The sequence below is a fragment of the Ursus arctos genome, unplaced genomic scaffold (genome assembly GCF_023065955.2).
Source record: "Ursus arctos isolate Adak ecotype North America unplaced genomic scaffold, UrsArc2.0 scaffold_3, whole genome shotgun sequence".
NCBI lineage: Eukaryota > Metazoa > Chordata > Mammalia > Carnivora > Ursidae > Ursus > Ursus arctos.
The window spans coordinates 30,283,444-30,305,923 of NW_026622985.1; the positions used below are offsets into that span (position 1 = coordinate 30,283,444).

General features: G+C 36.5%; 1 protein-coding gene across 1 annotated transcript in view; it reads left to right on the forward strand.

Moving 5' to 3' along the window:
- ZNF804B (zinc finger protein 804B) overlaps positions 1–22,480 on the forward strand; it is a 712,281-nt gene that overhangs the window by 194,657 nt on the left and 495,144 nt on the right. The window contains exon 6 of the mRNA XM_057304168.1: positions 19,750–19,789. The gene's annotated coding sequence lies outside the window, so the exon portion shown is untranslated. The remainder of the gene's footprint in view (positions 1–19,749; positions 19,790–22,480) is intronic.

Below are 22,480 nucleotides of genomic sequence, written 5' to 3' on the forward strand. Positions count from 1 at the left end.
TTGCCTCTGAAATTTTTTTTTTCAGTCTACTCTGTTAATGTTGGCACTTTTGTTTTTTTATTATTTCTTTTATTTGGGAAACTTTTATTTTTTGTTATTTTTTAACATGTCTATAGTATTTTGTTTTAGATTTATTTCTTTTGGGCAAAATATATTTCTTTCTTTTCTTTTTTTTTTTAAATTTAAATTCAATTAGTCAACATATAGTACATCATTAGTTTTCGATGTAGGGTTGAATAATTCATCAGTTGTGTATAACACCCAGCGCTCATCACCTCACGTACCCTTCTTATTTTTTTTAAACCGAATCAGAGAAATTAGTTTCTTTTTCTGATTGAATTTGAATGAATTATATTCATTGATATGACTGAGATACCTGGTGTCTAAGTTTTCTATTGTGATACTGTAAAAATAATGGCTTCAAATAATACCAATATATGATATTACAATTCTGTAGGTCATAAACCCAGGCACAGAGAGCCTAGGTTCTCAGTTAACTGTTTTCACCTGAAGCTCAGAGTCCACCTCCAAGATGATTAAGGTTGTTGGCAGAATTCAGTTCCTTAATAGAAACCTGCTGGAAGGTTACTCTCATACTCTCAGGCCCATGCCATGCAACCCTCTCCATCTTCAAAGCCACAGTGGAAAACTTCCTGCACATCAAGTTTGCATTCCAGCATTTGAATCTCTTTTCCAAAAAGAGGGCTCACCTAACTTATGCGCACTTATGCTCAGGCCCATTGAGGATCATCTCTCTTTGTTAAGGTCAACTGTGCAAAGTAGTGTTACCCGGTCATGGCACTGACTATCCCATTGGATTCACAAAGCCTGCCTACCCTCAACAGGGAAGGTTCTGCAGAAGTGTACACCCAGGGGCAGGAATCTTGGCACTGTGTTAGAATTGTACCTACCGTAGTTCTTTTTACCTTTGGGATCTTATTTTACAATTTATTTGGGCTTTTTAACTTTCCCCCCCCTCTTTTTAAAAGTTTTTTAGAGCAGTTTGGGATTTGCAGCAAAATTAAGAGGAAGGTATAGCAACTTCTCATAAAACCCCGTTCCCACACATGCATGGCCCCCCTTATTAAAACATCACTCCTCAGGATGGTACTGTTTGTTTGTTTGTTTGTTTTACCAAGCATTTACCAAAGGAATTTTACCTTGTAAAGAAACCTGAGATTATGGAAATAGTTTGGAAAATGGCTAAGAGTGTGGTGGTGAGGGGCATAGTTTTGAAGGCACCACTTAGATGGAAATCATAGCTCCTGTTCTATATGATTTGGGGCAAGTTACTTCTCTCTGCAGGTGTCTCATCTGTAAAATGGAAATAATATTACCTATTCCCCAGGGCAGCTTTAATGATTAAGTGATTTAATATGCATAAGGAACACGATGCCTAGGAGAATAGCATTCACTAAGGGTTAGCTATTAGTATTTCTCTTTCACCATTACATGGAAGATATTTATTCTGTTTTAAATCTTCTTGATTTCAATCATACATTGAAACTATATTTCTCTAATTATATATAACATCTGATTCCATACAATATCTAATGATGGATTTAGCCAGCATTTACTATTATGCATGGTCTAGTCTTTATTAATATTCTATTTTATATCAGACCCCTATGATAAATTAACAGAAAAATGAAGAAAGTGAGGAAGACTGCATTATTGATCTATGTGGAAAGAAGATTCACAGGCAAAGGAACACAAGTTCTTAGGACAGGTGAGGGCCAGATGTGTTCCTGAAAATAGAAATATGCCAATGTGACTAGAAGTGAAAAAGATGGAGAATGGTAAGGGATGAGATCGAAGAGAGATCTTGTTGGACTAGATCACATAGGGCTTTGTAAACCATGGCAAGTCTTGGGCTTTTACTCCAAGAAGGCTGAAAGCCAAGGGATATTCTTAAGGAGAGACATGCTATGACCTGTCTATGGCTACTGTGTGAAGAACAGACTGCATGGAAACAAATGTGGGAGAGTCCACATAGTTGAACTGAATGAAAATAGTGGCTTTGATTAAGTGGTAGCCATGGTGATAATTAGAATTACATTATCCAGAATTATTAGATATGGATATATTTTGAAGAAAAAGTTGAGACTCTGTTGTTGGTTGCATGTAGTTCTAAGGAAAAGAGAAAACACAATTGTGCCTTCAATATTTTGATCTGAGCAGCTGGGAACAATGGAATTGCCATTTTCAGAGATGTGGAACCACGAGAGGGAAAGATACAGGGAAGGTCAAAAGCTCAGTTTTAAAATATGTTAAAGATGCTTCTTAGTTATGTAGCTGGAGATGTTAGGTAAACAACTTGAGTATATTAATTTAGAGTTTAGGAGTGTGGTTTGGCTTTGAGGTATAAGTGAGGAATTTTTCAGAAGGTTAAGAGTATTTGAAGTCATGAGTTTGTATGAAAACATTTAGGGGTCGGATGTAGATCAACATGCCATAAAGATTACAAGGGCAGAGCCCTGGGCATGCCACCATTGCGTACAGCGATACAAGAGCGAACGAGAGCGAGTGAGAGAGGAAGAATGACTGCAGAAGTTATTTCTTTGAGTAGACAAGAGTAGCTGGCCTCCAGTGAACGAGTGCAACATCTGAGTTTAGATAAGAGCATGGACAGTTCACTCATTCTAACGGGAGAAGGCAGAGTATATTATTTGGGTGTAAGAATTTTGCCTTAGTTGGTATAATATGGACAGAGAACTTTTTTTCTAGTGTAAGATATTATCTTTTTATGCATGATGATTAGGATAAAATAATAGGCCCCTATTTTTTGACAGGAACAGGGAAGAAATAAAAAGAGAGATAAAGCTTCCTCTTTGAGTGAAGAGGGCTGAGCCGTGTCTAGAAGCTAAGGCGGGGGGCCACAGGGAAGAAGCCAGGATGAGGGCTATACCACTGCCGCAAAGTAGGAAGGCTGAGTGCACATATCTCATTTAAGTAGTACTTTAAAACTTAAAAAGAACTCAACACTCTCCCCATAAAAGTCAAATGTCTAAAAGGGTTTCAAGATCATCATATATTTGTCTAAGGTTGTCATTTCATAACAGACAGTAAACTATACACCTATGAAATTAGATTAGAAATTTTCTATCTTCTTATTAAATATTATGGATGATCATGTGTAAGTCTATTCTATCCTCATTCATAAGTCAAAGAAAAGAAGTATGGCTTCCTGGAGAGGACTTATGTCTTTAGAAAATAACATATCCATATTAGAGTGAAGTTATTGGCACCACATGCCAAACAAAAATACCGATGAGTATTTCTTATGGACAAAAATACAATTAATTTATTGAGAAGCCTGCAAGAGATTTTAAGTGTGACAAGACAGAAATGTCCAAACACATTTAACTAATGAGGCTAAATAATCAATCTTAACAAGACTGATCCAACTTAACAGCTGTGCAATTTTAATGTACTCTACTTGAATATATTGTAAGACCATCTTTGTGGACATTCCCTTTAACTGAACCCAAATTACACATCATTGTATATTGAAGAGCATTTTCAGAGGAAAATTTTTTTAAAATGGTTGATAATTTATGAAAAGAGACATACAATTTGAGGTAAATGAGATATCACATTTGAGTTAAAAATTGGCAAAAATAGCAAACCCTGATTTTATTCTGTATTGGAGAAAGTATGGATTTATTCATGGTACTCAATTATTCTTGGATAGAGTTTAAATTGACACAGATTTTTCGAAGAGCAATGTGGCAATATATGTTAAAATTTTTAATGTATCATTAACTTACTTGCTAGGAATTTATTCAAACAAAACACTCTCACAAGTGTGCAAAGATGAGTGTTCAAATATATGCAGTGAAGCGTTATTTGTACCAGGGAACATTGGAAGTAGCTTAAATGTGTATCAGTATAGGCTTTATTAAGTAAGTTATGATGCATCCTATTACCTCAAGACAAGAGTTAAAGAATATTTATTAATTCAGAGAAAAGTTCAACACACAATTGTATTTTCCATTTAAGATACAGAAGAGCACTTGGTATGGTGGCAGCAGGCTGCCTTGAGTGCAGGCAACATGGGCAATAAAAATGATAGGGAATTTCAGGGCAATAATAAAATCAACTAAGAGGCTCTTATCTATAGGGAACAAACTGAGGGTTGCTGGACAGGAGGTGGGTGGGGGGATGGGGTAAATGGGTGATGGGCATTAGGAGGGCATGTGATGTAATGAGCACTGGGTATTATATGCAAATGATGAATCACTGACCTCTACCTCTGAAACTAATAATACACTATATGTTAATTAATTGAATTTAAATAAAATAAATAATAAAAATAAAATCAACTTAAAGTCAGTCTGCTTTTTATTATTACCATGAGCCAGTAGTTTAAACAGTATCAGTCAAAAAATACTCCTCTCCCTTTGTACACCATCACCCCTGCCCTGGATTAACAACTGCAGAATGTGAGAGAATGCAGACTAAGAAAGGGGGAGAGGACGGGAAGAGGAAGAAAGAATATGAACACGCAGTAAATTTGGGAGGGGCCCCATGTGTTTCAAATGTGGAATCTTAATATAAATTTTTGCTCTATTTTGAAGAGTCTTCTATGCCATATGATGGGATTTGGCAAACAGTGATCTATGGGCCAAATCTGGACTGTTGGCTGCCTTTGTAAGCAAAGTTTTATTGGAAACATGGCTACACTCAATCTTTTATGCATGGCTATGGCTGTTTTCACCTGACAAGGACAAAATTAAGTAGTTACAACAGAAGCTGTAAGATTCAAAAAGCCTAAAATATTAACTATCTAATCATTTATAGAAAAAGTTTATGGACTTATGCTATAAGTAATGGAATATTTTAATTTTATTTGAGAACAGTTATTTCCTTTTGGGTTGAAGTACCTTAGTCAATTGTTGAATTATACATTAATGGCTATTGTGGTCACTAGCATTTTCTATCATATTTAATGAAAGTCATTGATCAATTCCTAGTTTTCATATTTTAGCATTTTTGTGTGATTTACAAGCAATCTGTGGGAAAGTTATCAGCCTTTCAACTAAACAACTGAGACTTTTCTATTCAGTAAGTTGTCCTTGTTTACAAAGCCATGTTTGAGTGCTTGGGGCTTTCATTTCCTGATTCTTTAGAAGTAATGTAAAATATAAAAGCAAAATAAAAAGTAATTTACTGCTGCCCTTTTCCATAAATATACATAGAATTCATGGTGACCAGCTTGCTTACCTAGTTTTAGAGAGTGTGTCTTACCTGTCCCTGCAATACAGTGCTCATTAAGTTCTAGAAACAGAACTACCGTGTTTACTCAAAAAATACATGGCTTAATTTAAATTACAGAATCTTCCTGTGAAGGAAGTCCAAGTGATTTACAGAAGGCCACATTTATAACGCATAGTTTAGGCTGTGCACTCAATTTAAAAGTCTATTATTTTTTATGAATTGCTCTCCCTCCAGCCTCAATGGTTCAAAGGCATCTCACACATATTTCTTAACAGAAAATCTGTCAGAAATAGACATTTTATAAACTTTAATTAGTTTAATTGGGTGTTTTCTTCTGATCTCACATTGACGTGTTTGTGGAATAGACTGATAGAAAGCTAAAGCTCCCTGAGTACAAGGACAAGGAGATTGTTGTCGTTTGGTAGCATATTTGCAGAGAAGACCAAGTCTCTGGAGTTTTACCAAACATGCCTCGGGGTTAGGCTTGTTGAATCCCATCTACTTTATCCATTAGAGATGCATTTTATTATTTGATCTTAAAAATGGTATATTACAAACCTGGTCTTTTTTTTCCCTTTAAAATGATTGTCTTCCTCTAATTCATTTCCTTTACCATTAACAAGCATTTAGCATGTACGAGGCTCATTTCTAACCACAGAGGAATAGTAAACTAGAAAAAAATCTTTGTCTCCTGAGAACCTTATATTTTACATTCAAATGTAGATATTCTTGTTAATTTTCTCTCCTTCCTTCCTTCCTTCCTCCCTCCCTCGCTCCCTCCCCTGTTCATATCTTCAAATATTACAACAATTAAGCAAACCTTTTTACTAGGGGATTCTGAGGAAAATGGCAGCCTGAATGTTCTTCGGTTCTCCACCTCCTAATTGTTTCTTTGTTGAAGGAGACAGCAAGGATGCTCTGCCACCCAGAGGAGCTCAGCCTTACAGACCAGTGAATTAATTCCCCAGAGGGAAGGTAGAACCCACCTACCTGTGCAGAGTCCTGGGAGGGTTGGCTGTGTCTTGCCGGCCTTTAGGACTTGCAGAAAATTTGAGCGCTGAGAGAGCACCACCTCTTATGCTTAAGAACATCTGGACAGATGCTCAGTATTTGGTATCTGGTCTGTAGTTTTGTTGTTCACACCTTGTTAGTATTGTTTCAAAATATATATACCCCAGTAGAAGATGTATGGAGAAAAAAGAAACAAGAATAGCAATATCATGGAATAAAGTAGATAGTCTTATGAAGCAGCAAGCACATATGTATAAAATATAACATCAAAGAGTACATATAAAGAAGTAAACTAACACATGCAAGGTGTTGTTGAGCGGAGCTATGCGTGCGGTAATCAGGCATATATAGGATTTGAGAAGACGCACTGGAAAAATAACTGAACATGAAGGAGATTTAGAGAGACTGGTTTAATGAGGAATTATGTTTAACTGAACAGACCTTAAAAAGATAATAATTTGAATGGAGCTATACTAAATTTCATGAAAAAAGTTTGTGTGTTTTATACATGTATCTCAAACTTGGACAAAATTGTGCTGTCAGCATTTACCAGAAACTTTCCGACTTTGGACTCAGAATTAAAATAATTTCAACATATTTTCTTCATTTTAAATATTTGATTCAAATTATGTTCCTCATACTTTTTATAATACAAATCCGTGGAAGCAGATTTTACTCTTATAAATCACATATGCATATATATAGTGATGATTTCGCATAGAGTCTAAACGAAAATCGAATTTTCTTGTACACTCACAAAACAAGGAGACTTGATCATTGTCTTGGAAATGTCCACCAAATAATAGAATTTTCTCTGGGGACTTTAGAAATAGGTCAATCTAATGAAAAAGAAAAGACACATTGAAATGCAGAACATGTTCTTCTTGAAAAGATTGATGTATTAAATATTTATGCAAACACATTAAATTGGCAAGTGTATGAAAACATTATTACATATTTATCACCTTCACATCTCATCATTTTGAAAAGAACTTCTTTCCTATAAAACTAAAATGGATGACTCTAAGTTTTCTAAAGTCACATTTTTCAAACTTCATAACATGGAATGGTTTGTTTTTCAGAGTTTATATTAATTCTCATAAATAACAAAATTAATGCTGAAACTAGAAAAGACTAATAATTTATTCAAGATAGGAGCAGTCAAGCCCTGTTTCATCATTAGCCTTTCTCCACAACCCTGAACTGGGGCCTCCAAATATGAAAGATGCTTCCTAAGAGTGAATATTCACTGTGAGAAATAAATGAGCTCTTTTAGGTTACAGAGTCATTTAGCTAGCAACTGGTTCTGTGGCAAAAGCCAAATGTCGTAAGGGAATTAATGCATTTCTAAAGTACCTAACTTCTAGAGGGTAATAAATCCTGATGGAGTCCAAAATTTTATGGTCTTTGGAAAGTGTTATTTAAATTAAAATTTAAATTGACTGCACTTCTCATTAAAAGCCAGAAAGTTGAAATGATTTTATATAGGCTCTAAAAATATTCCTGTTTAATATAAACTGCCTTATTATGATGATATGGTGTTCTGTATTCAAAGCTCTCTTTCTGCCTCTTCACTCCTACTTCTTATTCCTGCTGAACTCCTTTCCCTGTCTCTTACGACTTTTCCTTACCTCATTGTTGGTTTGATCTTTATCACACTTCTATTTACTATTTTATTTATTATTTTACTCCTGAATTGTACTACCTTTTCATCCCTCCTCCCATTTCTAGAAGCTTCTGTTAGACTTTACGGTTCTCTTCTGCTTGCCTCTCTTACCGTTTTCATCTTTCCTCCCCTCTTTGATGTTTCAAAGACCACCATTTTAATTCATTACTCTTCCTCACGTGGTGTCCTCATGATCTCTCTGTGCTTTGATTGTTTGTTCACGGTATCAGTCCTGCTGTGGGGTAGCACATTGTTGGTGTTGACTCCATTGAATTGAACTTGACTATTCCTACCATATACCATAGTAAGAAAAATCTGCATCATAACATGGGAAGGGATGGAGGAGAAAGAGAGAGAAAGAGAAGGTCAGAACTGGGGCCATAAGTGCTTGGTTTTGAAAGAAACTTGTAATATAATTCTTGCTGAAATTGACCTTGACCTTCCCTTCTGTCTTTGTGTGGCTGTTCTATACTCCTCCAGCACCCAGCAGTTCTGCGGTCATTTCTACTTGACTGTCTAAATACACTCCCTGGATCCAGTGCCTTGCTATGAAAGGTCGCCTGCCTCCTCCAGGTCCTTGCAGGTTGTGAGGTTTTTATTTTCCTGCTCACTACTCATTACTGTTCCCATGCTGCTGAATTCTGGGGCCCTTCTTTGTTTCTCGCCTTCCCTGTGCTGCTCTCTCCCTACCCTGCTTCTCCGTGGCACATAGGACAAACCCGGCTCGCTCCATCTGCACAGCACCATTCTTCTAAGAAGGTGGGATGAAGGATGGGGATTAAGCCAGAGAACAGCACAGCATAGATAACAACATCACAGTGAAACCAAGTCTGGCAGCTTCTTGGTCTTACCCACCTTAGTCCTGCTGGCCACTTTGTGCCAGATTATTCCCTATCTGGAGATTTCCCCCCATATCTTCCTCTTCTCCCCATGCAGGAACCCCAGGCACGTTCTCCCATGATCAGGAGAATAGTCTATATTCTTGCTACTTTATTACACAGAGTGACTTCTTTCATTTTGTCTAACCACTCTGGATTAGCTCCCCATGGCTGCTATAAGAATGCCATAAACCGTGAGGCTTAAAGCAAGAGAAATTTATTCTCTCACAGTTCTTGAAACCAGAAGTCTGAAATCAGGGTGTCGGCAAGGCCACGCTTCCTCCAAGGCTCCAGGGGAAATTCCTTTCCTTGCCTCTTCTGAGCTTCTGATGGATCTGGGTGTTTCTGGGTTTGTGGCTGCATCAGTGTGATCTCTGCCTCCTTCGTCATGCAGCCTGCTCTTCTCTGCGTCTTCTCTTCTGTCTCTCATACGGAGACTGTCATTGGATATAGGACACACTAGGGGGTCCGGGATGATGAACTCATCTCAAGATTCTTAACTTAATTACATCTACAAAGATGCTTTGTCTGAATAAGGAAATATTCACAGGCTCCAGGAATTAAGATACAGTCTTATTGGGGGGCAGAGGGGAAGCTGTCATTCAACTACCGGTTTTCTCAGCTTTCACAAAGAGAGACAGACAATGAAAGTATTTTCCCACTTCACTTTAAAGGGCAAAAGTAATTCTGTCGCTTCAGAATAATTCTGTAGTACTTCTAGGGCTTTTAGAGGAAATTACAGTTAGTTTTTAAATGATACTTCTCTTCTCATTAAAAGACCCAACCCATTAAAAATGGTTAAAATAATGTAACATTTTAAATATGGAAAAATTAGGGGCATGTAATGTGGCTTAGTCGGTTAAACTTCTGCCTTCGGCTCAGTTCCTGATCTCAGGGTCCTGGGTTGGAGCCCCACATGGGGCTCCCTGCTCAGCAGAGAGCCTGCTTCTCCCTCTGCCTCTGTGCCCCTGCCTCCTTTCTCTCTCAAATAAATAAATAAAATCTTTGAAAATAAATAAGTAAATGAAAATTATTACAGAAACTTAAAATTTGTATCTATTTACATGAATGTCTTTATGTCTTTGTGTATATACATGACTATGTAAAAATACATATTTGTAATCATGATAGATTTACAATTGTCTTTACTGTGCTTAGTTTTAACATCTGACATTTTAACAAATTTTTTTAACATTTTAACAAACCTGTTTAACATTTTAACAATTTTTTTTAAATTTACAATTTTTTGTTTTTTTATTTTAATTATTTAAGAAATGCTTTGTCATTGTAGAAAACACAAACTTTTTTTTACAAAAAGAAAAATTAATTGCCTGATTTTACCAGACCAAAAAAACAACCAGTTTGGGAACATATCCTTATTTTTCTCATGTGACTATATCCATATGTATATGTGAATCCATATTCCTGCAACTACATCCATATTTATTTATAGTTTTGATTATAACAAATCTTGAACCATACCATATTATCCTATACTTGACTTTTTCATTTCTCCAATAATAGTATGTTGCAGTTTTCATTTTCCATTACTTTATGCTAGTATCATTATTCTATATAGTATATATGTCTATGTAGTGCATCATTGTTTTGATCTATAAACTATTATCATTGGAGATTATTTTCACTATTAAAATGAGCACCATTAATGAACATACTTTGTCATACATCGTTATAAAAGTGTATCATTAGTTCTTCAGGATTATAACTCAAAGGCGAATTTGCTGGTTCAGAAAATGCATATGCTGTAGCAGACAGTGCCAGGCATCTCCTAGATCTCTGTTCTCGACTTCCTAGGAACCAAGAAGTTCATTTCCCAGCCTCACCTACAGCTGCGTGTGGCCACGTAACTGAGCTCTAGCCAGTGGCATAAAAGAATGGGACTCATTTGTGCCATCGCTGGGCTAAGATCATTAACAAGCAAATCTACTTCATCCAAGTCCTCTTTCCTCTGGGCTGCCAGAGAGGAAGAGGTCTGAAGGGCAGAAGAAACCGGTGCCCCTTAGGGAGGGAGCTACCTTTCACTGGGCCAGGAACATCCATCTCAGGCGTTAGTGGACTGAAAAATACTGGTTTTGAGCTATGATACATTTTAGGGTCTTTTAATAAATGCTGTTTTATGGTAAGTAATAACACTTGTTTTTAGAAGCATTGATACGTTCTGTTAAAGTACATTTCTCAGAGTCTAAGCAGTGAGGATATTCCTGCTGCTTTCTTTTTCTTTTGTTTTTAAAAACATTTTTTTATTGGAGTGTAGTTGGCACACAATGTTACATTAGTTTCAGGTGTATAACATAGTGATTTGACAGGTTTATACATTATGCTATGCTCACTACAAGTGTAGCTACTATCTGTCACCATGCAACCCTGTTGCAGTATCATTGACGGTGTTCCTTATACTGTGCCTTTTATTCCCATGACTTATTCATTCCATTAGGGGGAGTCTGTATCTCCCACTGCCCTTCACCCATGTTGCCCACCACACACCCCTTCCTGGCAACCATCAGTTTTGCTTACAGGACTGATTCTGCTTTTTGTGTGTTTGTTTATTTGTGGCTTTTTGTTCGTTTTTGATTCCACATATGCTTTCTAAATAAGATTATACTCAAATGTTTACAGTCAATTTTGATATTTACTAGAAAGGATCTGCTAATAATTTCTAGAGGTTCTCCTACATTAATTCTTCAACATGACCATTTCGATCATGTTGCAGATTTTCCTAAAAAGTCTTAAGGAAGATAGTTAAGGCTGCAGCAGATGTAAAATAGGTAATTGTAGCATTCTTCATCAGTAAACCTTATATATACTTCTAATTATTTATTGTTATGTTGCTGTTAGACACTGTTTTATATGTAGAGATTTCCAAAGTTAAATTATTTCTTACAGGAATTTCTTGGAAATGTGGGAATTCAGAGAAAAGGTAGCAATAAATCTACAATTGTTCTTACAGATTGTAGTTTGCCTCTCGTAAAGAAAGTATACAGACCCTCTCATCAGAATAAGCCAGTTTGACCCCAAAGTCACTATCATTATGTTTTGATATTAACATTAGTTTTTTTTTTTAAAGGTTTATTTATGTGTTTATTTGTCAGAGAGAGACAGAGAGAGAGAGTGCACAAGCAGGGGGAGTGGCAGGCAGAGGGAGAAGCAGGCTCCCCACTGAGCAAGGAGACCTATGTGGGACTTGATCCCAGGTCTCTGGGATCATGACCTGCACTGAACCGGCAGACACTCAACCGACTAAGTCACCCAGGTGTCCCTAGTTTTTTTCATTATAAAGAAAATAGATGTTAATTTTAATTTACTTGCATTTCTTCTGTATCAAAATTGAAGTTTATATGAGCTTCTAAGTGAGTTCCTTTAATGTAAATCATTTATTATCTTTGTTCACTTATCTGTCAGGGTCTTGATTTGAATAAATTGTATATATTATAGGCAGATCATCCTTCTGGTGATCTGTACTTAATTAAATTTTCTAAGACTTGTTTTTACTTAATTCAATAATCTGTCAGGAACTAGATTGATGTAGACTGTGTGAGTTGTGTATCTAAATTAATTTTTCCACAAATTCTAATTAATTTTCTCATTTATTTATTAATGAATATTCTCTTCTCTGTAATTTCCGGATGTTTCCTATGTCAAATACAAATGTTTGTTAAAGCTTTTTTCAGACATTTTCACCATGTTCTATTTATCTTCATACTTATTTTTGTTCTAATAGCATACTGTTTTGATTATCACTGTTTTAAAATGTGACTTGGTATTTGATTGGGTTGGCAGTCCTGCCACACAGTTTTTCTACTAAAAATATTTTTGATAATCTCTTTTCTTTTCTTTTTTTTTTTTCTTTTTTAAAAAAAAGTTTTGTTAAATGGCAGGAAAACAATTGGGAACTATTTTATTTAGTGGGCATTGTACCAACTTCACAGAACAACATATGTAAAAGCACCTTTTAAAAGATATTAGTCATTAGATCACTATTTCCATTATAGAGGAATCATAAAATATTCAAGGAGTATTTTGCTTAACAACAGGTTTGTTTTTTTTTACTGATGTATAATTGGCATAACATTATATGTTTCAGATGTATGACCTAACGATTTTATATTTGTACATGTTGCAAAATGATCCCAGTAAGTTCAGATGGCATCCATCATCATACATAGTTAAAAATTATTTTTCTGTGATGAGAATTTTCAAGATCTGTTCTTCTTACTACTTTCAAATACGCAATACAGTATTATTAACTATAGTCCCTCCCCATGACTTAATCATTTCATAATTGGAAATTTGTACTTTTGACCCCCTTCTCCCATTTCGCCCACCCTCCCCTTCCCCACCTCAAGCAACCACCAGTCTGTTCTCTGTACCCATGAGCTTGATAGTCTTTGTTTTGTTTTTGAAAAATACGTATTTTTAAAATGAAGACTAAGAAACATGATTATTGCTTAAGATAAAATTAAAATAAATAGTACTATATGAAAGGCTCTCCTTTATTTTTAAATTCAAATACACATACACGTGGCAGGGATTTTGCCTTCCTTGAAATATCACCAGATATATGCCTATCATCCCTGATAACTTCTTTGCTTATATTCCGCATTTCCTTTATATGGAAGTCCAGAAACATTCAAGATTTGATACGATATCTTACAAAGCTCAAGGGTTAAAACATGAAATATTTGATATTGCAAGAGGTCAGGAAATGCAGCTTTTTTTTTTTTTTTTTGGAGAACTGGAACTATATTTATATCTGGAAGTTAATTAGATATTATGCCTTATAACCAATATGGTCTAATTCATAATGAAAGTATTTTATGAAAAAATAAAGATTAAAATTTTCATTAAGACCTTTTTGTGTTGGCAGTTTGCCTGTGCAGTTGATTTGCATAAAGCGTGATTAATGATAACTAAAGAAATAGTCTAACAGGTAGAAGAAGATGAAAAATTATCCTAATGAAAGAACATTTTATGGGGTAAGCATTTCAACAACAGAAACCCCGATTCAACGGAAGTTTGTGACATGACATAACTATGTGAAATGGTAATAAGCTAAACTTATTAGCCAATGTTCATTAGTTTGATTTGTTTACCTGTGGCATGAGTTTTCTTAGACAAAGGCACACAGTTCTGTTTCTTTCTAAAAACTGCACAAAGTCACAGGCAAATATCTAGTTCAGCACAATTTGACAGCACAAGTGCAAACATTACTAACCAATTCATCTGTGAATAATGGAAAATGTGGAAATAAACATAGTAAAAACCTATGTCTTCTGGCATATTATTCAGTTGTTAGACTACATTCTCATGGACACATTTGAGAAGACCAGATCCATTTTACAACTCACACAGGACTTTTTATGTGGCTTATGACAAACTGCTTTCATATATCCTCCATATAATATAAGACATGAGAGCACCAGGTCATGTGATATTAATGATCAATATATGAGTTTATATTTGGAATACAAAATATAATAAATACTATTAATGCAAAATACTATTAATAAAATATGGAACTTATATGTGGAAAGAATGCATTGTAGAGCTCATTTATTTCAACTATAGTTCTTGACACAAGGTATAGTAGTTCAATACAATCCTTATTCTGGTTGAGTGACTATGGATTTTTTATAATTATGGGAAGAAAGCTGTGACATATTTAGCATTTTTTTTCCACTGGTAATAAGGGTGGGCTTCATGGACCACAGGTCCCCCACTGTGAAGGGCCCCACACTTGGTTTAATGTTCTGGTAATAATAATACCAGAATACTAGTAATATTTGAACAAGAGTTCCCTCCTTTTCATTTTGCCCTGGGCCCTGCAAATTATGGAGCTGTCCTGCCTGTAACCAAATACTGTATCCAAGACTCTCTTGTATTAAGATTATCAGTTACCTTTAATCCAAATCTTCAGTCCTCTGCAAAAATGTATGATTTATTATTCCTTCTTTCTTATTCTTAAGCTTCACAAACAGAAATTATCAAGAGTGAGGCTGGCTTGGTTTTCTACTGGTCTTATGACTTTTAATTTTTTTTCTTAATGAAATATATTTTTTTTTACAGTTTTTAATTTAAATTTCAGTTAGGGGGTGCCTAGATGGCTCAGTCTGTTAAGCGGCTGCCTTTGGCTCAGGTCCTGGGATCGAGCCCCGCATCGGGTTCCCTGCTCAGTGGGAAGCCTGCTTCTCCCTCTCACTCTCCCTATGTGCTCGCTCTCTCTCTCAAATAAATAAAATCTTAAAACAAGATAAAAGAAACTCCAGTGAGTTAACATACAGTGTAATAATGGTTTCAGGTGTACAATTTAGAGATTCCACACTTATAACACCTGGTGCTCATCACAGCAAGTGTGCTCCTTAATCCCCATCACTTATTTTAGATTAGGACTCCTGCAGATTTTTCCTTTTAGAAACTACGTGAGTGCTGTTGCAACTGCAAGCCGTATTACATAATCTCATATTAACCTCCCCAAACAGAAAAAAGTACGTAAGTACTCTTATAGACTTCACCAAATTTAGTGACCATTACTATTTTACAGCATTTTTTGTCCTCTCTATATATTCATACACACACATACATTTTTCTTATGAATCATTTGAAAATAAGTCACAGACATTTTGTCATTTCACCCTGAAATGATTCAGCTTGTGTCTCCTGTATAACCTAGGTACCATCCAAGATATTTTAACTTGATACAATAATATTATCTGATATTATTCCAATTGAAATTTCTCTTATCAGTCTGGAGTATCTTTTACAGATTTTGTAAAACCTAGCATCCATTCCAGAATCATGCATTACATTTGGTTCTCATGCTTCTAATTTAACAAAAACATCTGTATTTGCTATTTTTCCTCCAGAGGATTTCAAGCTTGATGAAAGCAGGAGCCCCCTGTGACTTATCTTTCTTTGATCCTCCAAGGAGGCTGACTGATAGAGGATAAAAGGCAATGTGGTGTAAAGAGTCTAGACTTAGGCTCATGTGCGTGAATCCTAGCTCTACCATTTCATTCTGTGACCTTAAATATTCTCTTTAAATTTTCTGAGCCTCACTCTTCTTCTTTCTAAAAAAATAGCCATATTACCTACATTAAAGCGATTGTTGTAGAGAGGAAATGATAGAACAAATGTAAAATACCTGGCATGAGGATGGTACTCCGTAACTATTTCCTCTTTCCATCCTTCCCTCAATTTGTACTGATAGTGAGTTTTTGCTATTTTTTTTTCAATATGCAGAGCGAGATTGAGAGGAAGAAAAAAACCCAGAAATGTTCTGTCTGCTGGTCTTGAAAACCTTTTTGTCTTGTATCATCTCCAAAGTGATAAGAACAGATTTTTATAGTATTTCAAGTATGTCAAGATTCATTTTAAATTTGAAGGGTACACACAGTAAGGTTGTATTTTTAAAGTGTGGCCCCTGGAAATCAGAAAGAATAGAGTTTAGAAAAGGCAACTTATGTTTAAATAAATGGTTCCTGCACTTGAATGTGACATGGCAAAATTCCAGAAAAAGCTGGCAGAGAGTCTCAGCTACAACAAATTGCCCTCCCATCCTTCCAGACTCTTCTGAGATTCTGAGCATCAAAAGACATGGTGATGACCACATTTCTTGGCATTTGCTAGAAGCAAGGTTCTCTTCTCTCTCCACAGCTTTGTCAAACTGGACCATAGTTTTAGAACTATGGAAATAACACCAAAATGCTGCAGAAACTGCAGGGACTCTGGTTTCCCTTTCTTTTGATTCCATCATCTGAAGTCTTTTTCTACCTCCTGGGCTTCTGGGACTCTTCCTTGAGGAGGAGGAGTGTGGAACAGGACTGGGGACTTTACAGTGGGAGATACATGGACAGGTCTTGTTCGCTTGGTTATGAGTTTCAGAATTATCGTAGGAATGCTATGTCTTTCTTTTGATGACTCAGGGTAACAAAGTCGGTATCAGTGGTTTCTCTCTGCTGTCGTTTTCATTAATCCAAGCTACTGAACTGACACCTTTTTTTCCACCTAAAGGCATATCTTGGCAATACTTTTTAAATAAATCTATGGGGTCAGTTTGATTTCTTATCATTTGCCCTGTATTCTCATAGTTCACAGGATAAATTTAGCTCTCTGACTTACTGGTGTCTTTTTGTAAAATTAGTTATCGAATCTAAGTCTGAGAGAACCTTCCCCTAAACTGTTTTCTTGACTGTGATTAAATAATCATTCCTGTCTTTGTTATTTGATCTGCTAGGAGGCCATCCTGAAAATAGTACACCTTCTGCTTCAGGGACCACCGGATCCTTTACCCAGTCTCAACTTTGTAACCCTGTTGGGTTTATTTTAAGCGGGGGGCACATCACTATCATAGGGATTTTAAAGAAGCTGCTAAGGAAAGAATGCTCTCTCTCCTTCTCTCTCTTCACCTCCTTTTCTCCCTCCCTCCCTCCTTCCCTTCTAATCTTTCCCTCTTTCTTTTTTGGTATGGCTTTAAGCACAAATAGAACTTCACACCTGAACGTTTGTATTTGCTCTCAGATTTACCCCTGCGAAAATGCTAAAGGTCTTCAACTGTTTACCGGGACTTCCTATGCCTGTGCAGGTAAACCATGCCTGCAAGAAACTAGTTTGAAACAGTCACTCTTAGTAGAAAACATCACTAACAGTTAAGACCTAGGAAAAGAGAGACTGATAAAAGAGATCCTTGTGGTTGGGGCACCTTGGAGTCAGGCACTCAGTGATTCTGACTTCTCATTGGAGCCCTTCAGTGAGCTTGGCCCGGCTGTGGGTTGGCCAAGTCCCCGGGGTTGTGGTTGGAGTTAGAATCACATACTGATTAGAGGCAAACACAGAGCATAACTAGCTGTATTTGGAGACAAAAGCTGAGTTAGATATTGAAAAATGGTTGAAAAATGTTGCTTTTCTCTTTTTTAAATTTCAAAACTTTAAACCTCTATTAAGCTAAACACCAGGCTAAAATGGAACAGGCCTATAAAAGTGAAAAAAGGCCAGTATGAGAGAAATGGTGCAATTAGCAAACCAAATAACACAATTTAGAATGAAAGAAATTCGTTGAAGCCCTGTTTGGGAAACAAAAAGCTATATTACAATTTGTACTTTCTGAAGACTTTCTCGAAAAGTGTTTTGCTTGAGGAATTTACTTGAAAGATTTTATAGCTTTTCATAGTCCTCTTACCATGATAATTTATTTTAATGAAAGCCAGAATCACAATATATCTGTAGTCTCTTTCACGTACACATACAATGAAATCAGAAAATGCAGCGCTGTTTCTCTTGCTGGCTCTGCGGTGGTCCCTCCCGGTCAGCATGGTGCCAGCGCCTAGGTCCCCGGTTTCTGGGCTGCTCCCTTTGTTTGGCCACAGCGGGAAATATGTTGAGTGGTGCCCACACCGAGGAGGGCTCAGCTCTCGGGAGGAAGCCTTCACCCACTTCATCATGCTTCTCGGACTGGGACTGAGTATGATGAACGCTTCCCTGAAGAGCACAAGACATCGAAGTTCACCAGCTTACCTCCATTTTCACATCAGGTCCAGCCCCATTGCTGGGGAGGTGGTAACCACATTCTATTCCTAACCCTCATGTGAATCCACTTCCCCTTGGCGAGGAAGGTGAATAAAGAGAACCTGGGACTGCCGCCCAGGTACGGGGACCACAGCACTGGTGCGCATGGATCAGAAAAGCGGAGGGGACTTTAAGCTCACCTGTTTTACTTGTATCGAATGATGGCCAGTATACTGATCTTCCATCCCTTTGCTTGTGGCAGAAGAATGGCATCAATAAGTAAACTAACTACCTGTCACAGGAGAGGAAACCCCAAGAAACAAAGAAAAAACCCTCCAGAGAGCCAGGCAGTGGGAGACTAGCTCTCTTTCCAGTTTGTGTGACTTGCCTATTTTTAAGCTTTCCTGGGCCCTATATCTCCATCCGCAAAATGAGAGGGATTTTTTGTAACCTACATTGAGGCTGTGAGCAAATCATATGATGAATATTATTTGTCCCTCAGGATCCAACTTTTTTCCCCTTCCCTCACTAATCCCCAAAGGTAACCACTAAGCTGACTTCCAACATCATAAATTAGTTTTTGCCAGTGTTTGAATTTATATAAATAGCATCGTACATTAGATACTTCTTTGGTTTGGCTGCTTTTGTTCAACTGGATGTCTATGAGATTCACTCATTTTCTTTTGTGTAGCAGTTTGCTTATTTTTACTCCTATATTATATTCTACTGTATGAACATACCACAATTTTTATCTATTCCACTGTTGATGAATATTTGGGTTGTTTCCTTTTGGGGGCTATAATGAATGAATTCTTCAATGAAAGTCCTCGATTGTGTATTTTGGTGATATATGTATACGTGCCATGGAATTACTAGTTGTAGGTTATATGAACACTCAACTCTAGAAGATGTTACCAACAGTTTTCTAGAGTTGTATTAATTTCAGCATATAATATGTTAAAGTTACACTTATTCCTTAGCCTTGCCAATTCTTGGTACTGGGGGTCTCTTCAATTTTAGCCATTCGGGTGGACGTGTCCTAGTATCTCACTGAATCTTCAGTATACAACTCAAAGAATTTTTACACACACATTTGCACACACATAATCACTTGCCAGATCAAGACATCATTGGCAAGACTCAAGAAGGCTCTCTCATATCCATTCTCAGGGAATATACTCCACCCAAGAAACAACCACTATCTGACTTCCACCGTAGACTACTTCTGCCTGTTCCTGAATTTAATATAAATGGAATCAGACAATTTCTAGTCACTGGCCTCTCAATTCATTTGCTCATTTTTATGCCTGTAATATTAATCAGTATTATTATACACAGCAATCACTTTTCCTTTTATGTTGCAGTGTAATACTCCTTTTAATGAATATGTTTTAATTTTGCTTCTCTGTTCTCTTGCTGATGAACATTTGCATTGTTCTATTTTTTGGCCATTAGGAATAAAGCAGCTGTAAATACTCCTGTGTCTTCGGTGAATGTAAGTACTCATTTCTCATTGGTGTTTACCTAGGAATAAGATTGCTAGGTCATAGAATAGGTTTAGCTTTAATAAATATTGCTAAATAGTTTCCCGAATGGGTTTCTCCAATTTAAACTCTTATCAGCAATGTAAGATAAGTCCAGATTCTTGCCACCATTGTATACTTTAGGTTTGTTAAATTTTAGTCATTCTGGAGGGTGTATAGTGGTACGTCATTGCTGTTTTTAAATTGAATTTCTCTGATGAGTAATTATATTGAATATTTTTTCTTATGTTTATTGACTATATCAATACCTTCCTTGGTGAAGTGTCTCTGAAGTCCCTCTCTTGTTTTTTTTAATTATTGACTTATATGAGTTCTTTATCTATTGTAGATGGGAGTTCTTTACTGTATCTCTGTATTGTCTTTTCCTATTTGCCTTTCACTCATAATATGGTGCTCTTGTTGAAAATTCTCATAGTATTGAAAAAATATATTCTTTTAGTTGCCAATTTTTATATACTAGGAGATTTTATATGAAAATATGGATTTCAGATTTCTTTTAAAATACTACAAGGATTCTGCAACATCCTGCTTGAGATGTCATATACCTAAGGCTCTATAGGAGCTGCCCACATGAGATGCCCACCATGGTCCCTATTGTTTTCTACACCAACACAATTCACAGTTTCACATTACCAGCCTGGTCCTATAGGCATCCAATATGGGATCATGCTCTAAGATATTTTCCATTTTTAAAGCCCGAGTTCTGCTAACCAGACCTCTTTTGGCTTGATAGACTTAAACAGTGTGAGGGATAACAAATGTCTTTTGGGGGTCATTCCTTAACAACACCAAATCTCTGGCCACCAAATAATAAATACTTTAGTGCAATTGGGTACATAGGTTCTATCATAGTTTTTCAAGAATCAGAATACAATGCATGCAATTTGGGAGAAGTGGAGTTCAAACAGTGTTTAATAATAGTGGCATTATTTTAGTTTAAGTAGAAAAATTAGTGGAATTTGACCAAATGTGTCTTAGACCTAAAAAAACAAAAATATTGCAACCACATTTCAGAATTTCTTGTGTGTGTGTGTGTGTGTGTGCATATGTACACACACAATATACTCCTATGGAAATAACTGTGGTAATTAATAGGTTAAAATAGAAAACACTTATTCATTTACTTCCTACATTAAGAGCTTCTCTATTCACAAGGTATTGCTCTAAGTGTTAGAACCACAGAGTGGACAAAATAGAGGAGTTGCCTGTTTTTATAGTTGTCATTCAAGAATGAGAAATAATCAGTACCTGGATACACAATAAAATATTAAAATATATAAAAGCTTAACATGTTAAAAATAGGTTCTTACAGTAATCAAAATGGTGTAGTATTGGTGAAAGGATAGACAAATAGTTCAGTGGAACAGACTAGAAATCCCAGAAATAGACCTATGCAAAAACAGCCAACAAATCTTTGAAAAAGGAGCACAAATAATTCAGTTCATTTTTTTTTTAAGATTTTATTTATTTATTTGACAGAGACAGAGACAGCCAGCGAGAGGGGGAACACAAGCAGGGGGAGTGGGAGAGGAAGAAGCAGGCTCCTAGCAGAGGAGCCCGATGTGGGGCTCGATCCCATAACGCCGGGATCACGCCCTGAGCTGAAGACAGACGCTTAACCGCTGTGCCACCCAGGCGCCCCAATTCAGTTCTTTTCAACAACTAGTGCTGGAACAACTGCAAAAAAGAAAAAAATGAATCTAGACAAAGACCTTACATCTTTCACAAAAATTAACTCAAAATGGATCATGGACCTAAATGTAAAGTCTAAAACCATAACACTCCTGGAAGATAACGTGGCAGAAAATGTAGGTGACTTCAGGTTTGGTGGTGACTTTTTAGGTACAACATTGAAAGCACAATCCATGAAAAAAAATAAATTGGACAATATTAAAATTAAAAATTTCTGGGGCACCTGAGTAGCTCAGCTGTTAAGCGTCTGCCTTTGGCTCAGGTCATGATCCCAGGGTCCTGGGATCAAGCCCTGCATCAGGCTCCCTGCTCAGCAGGAAGCCTGCTTTTCCTTCTGACACTCCCCCTGCTTATGTTCCCTCTCTTGCCGCTCTCTCTCTCTCAAATAAATAAATAAAATCTTTAAAAAAAAATTAAAAACTTCTGCTCTGCCAAAGACACTGGTAAGAAATGACAAGAAAAGCCACATATTGGGAGAAAACATTTGCAAGCGTTTGATAATGGAGTGGTATCCAAAGTATACAAAGAGCTCTTAAAACTTACCAAAAAGAAAATAAGCAACCCAATTAAAAAATGGGCAAATGATGTGAACAGACACCTAACCAAAGAAAATATGCAGATGGCAAAGAAGCATATGAAAAGACGTGTCATCATATGTCATTAGAGAATTACAAATTATCTCACCACTAAACACCTGCTAGAATGGCTAAAAATATGAAACACTTGACCACCCCAGATGCTGGTGAGGACATGGAGCACCAGAAACCCTCATCCAGTTTTGGCACCAATGCTAGATGGTGCAGCACTCTGGAAGATGGTTTGGCAGTTTCTTACAAAACTGAATATAAAATCCAGGGGGTTGCATTCCTTGGTATGTATCCAAAGCAGTTGAAAAGTTACGTCCACACAAAAACCTGCTCATGAGTGTTTATGGAAGCTTTATTCATAAT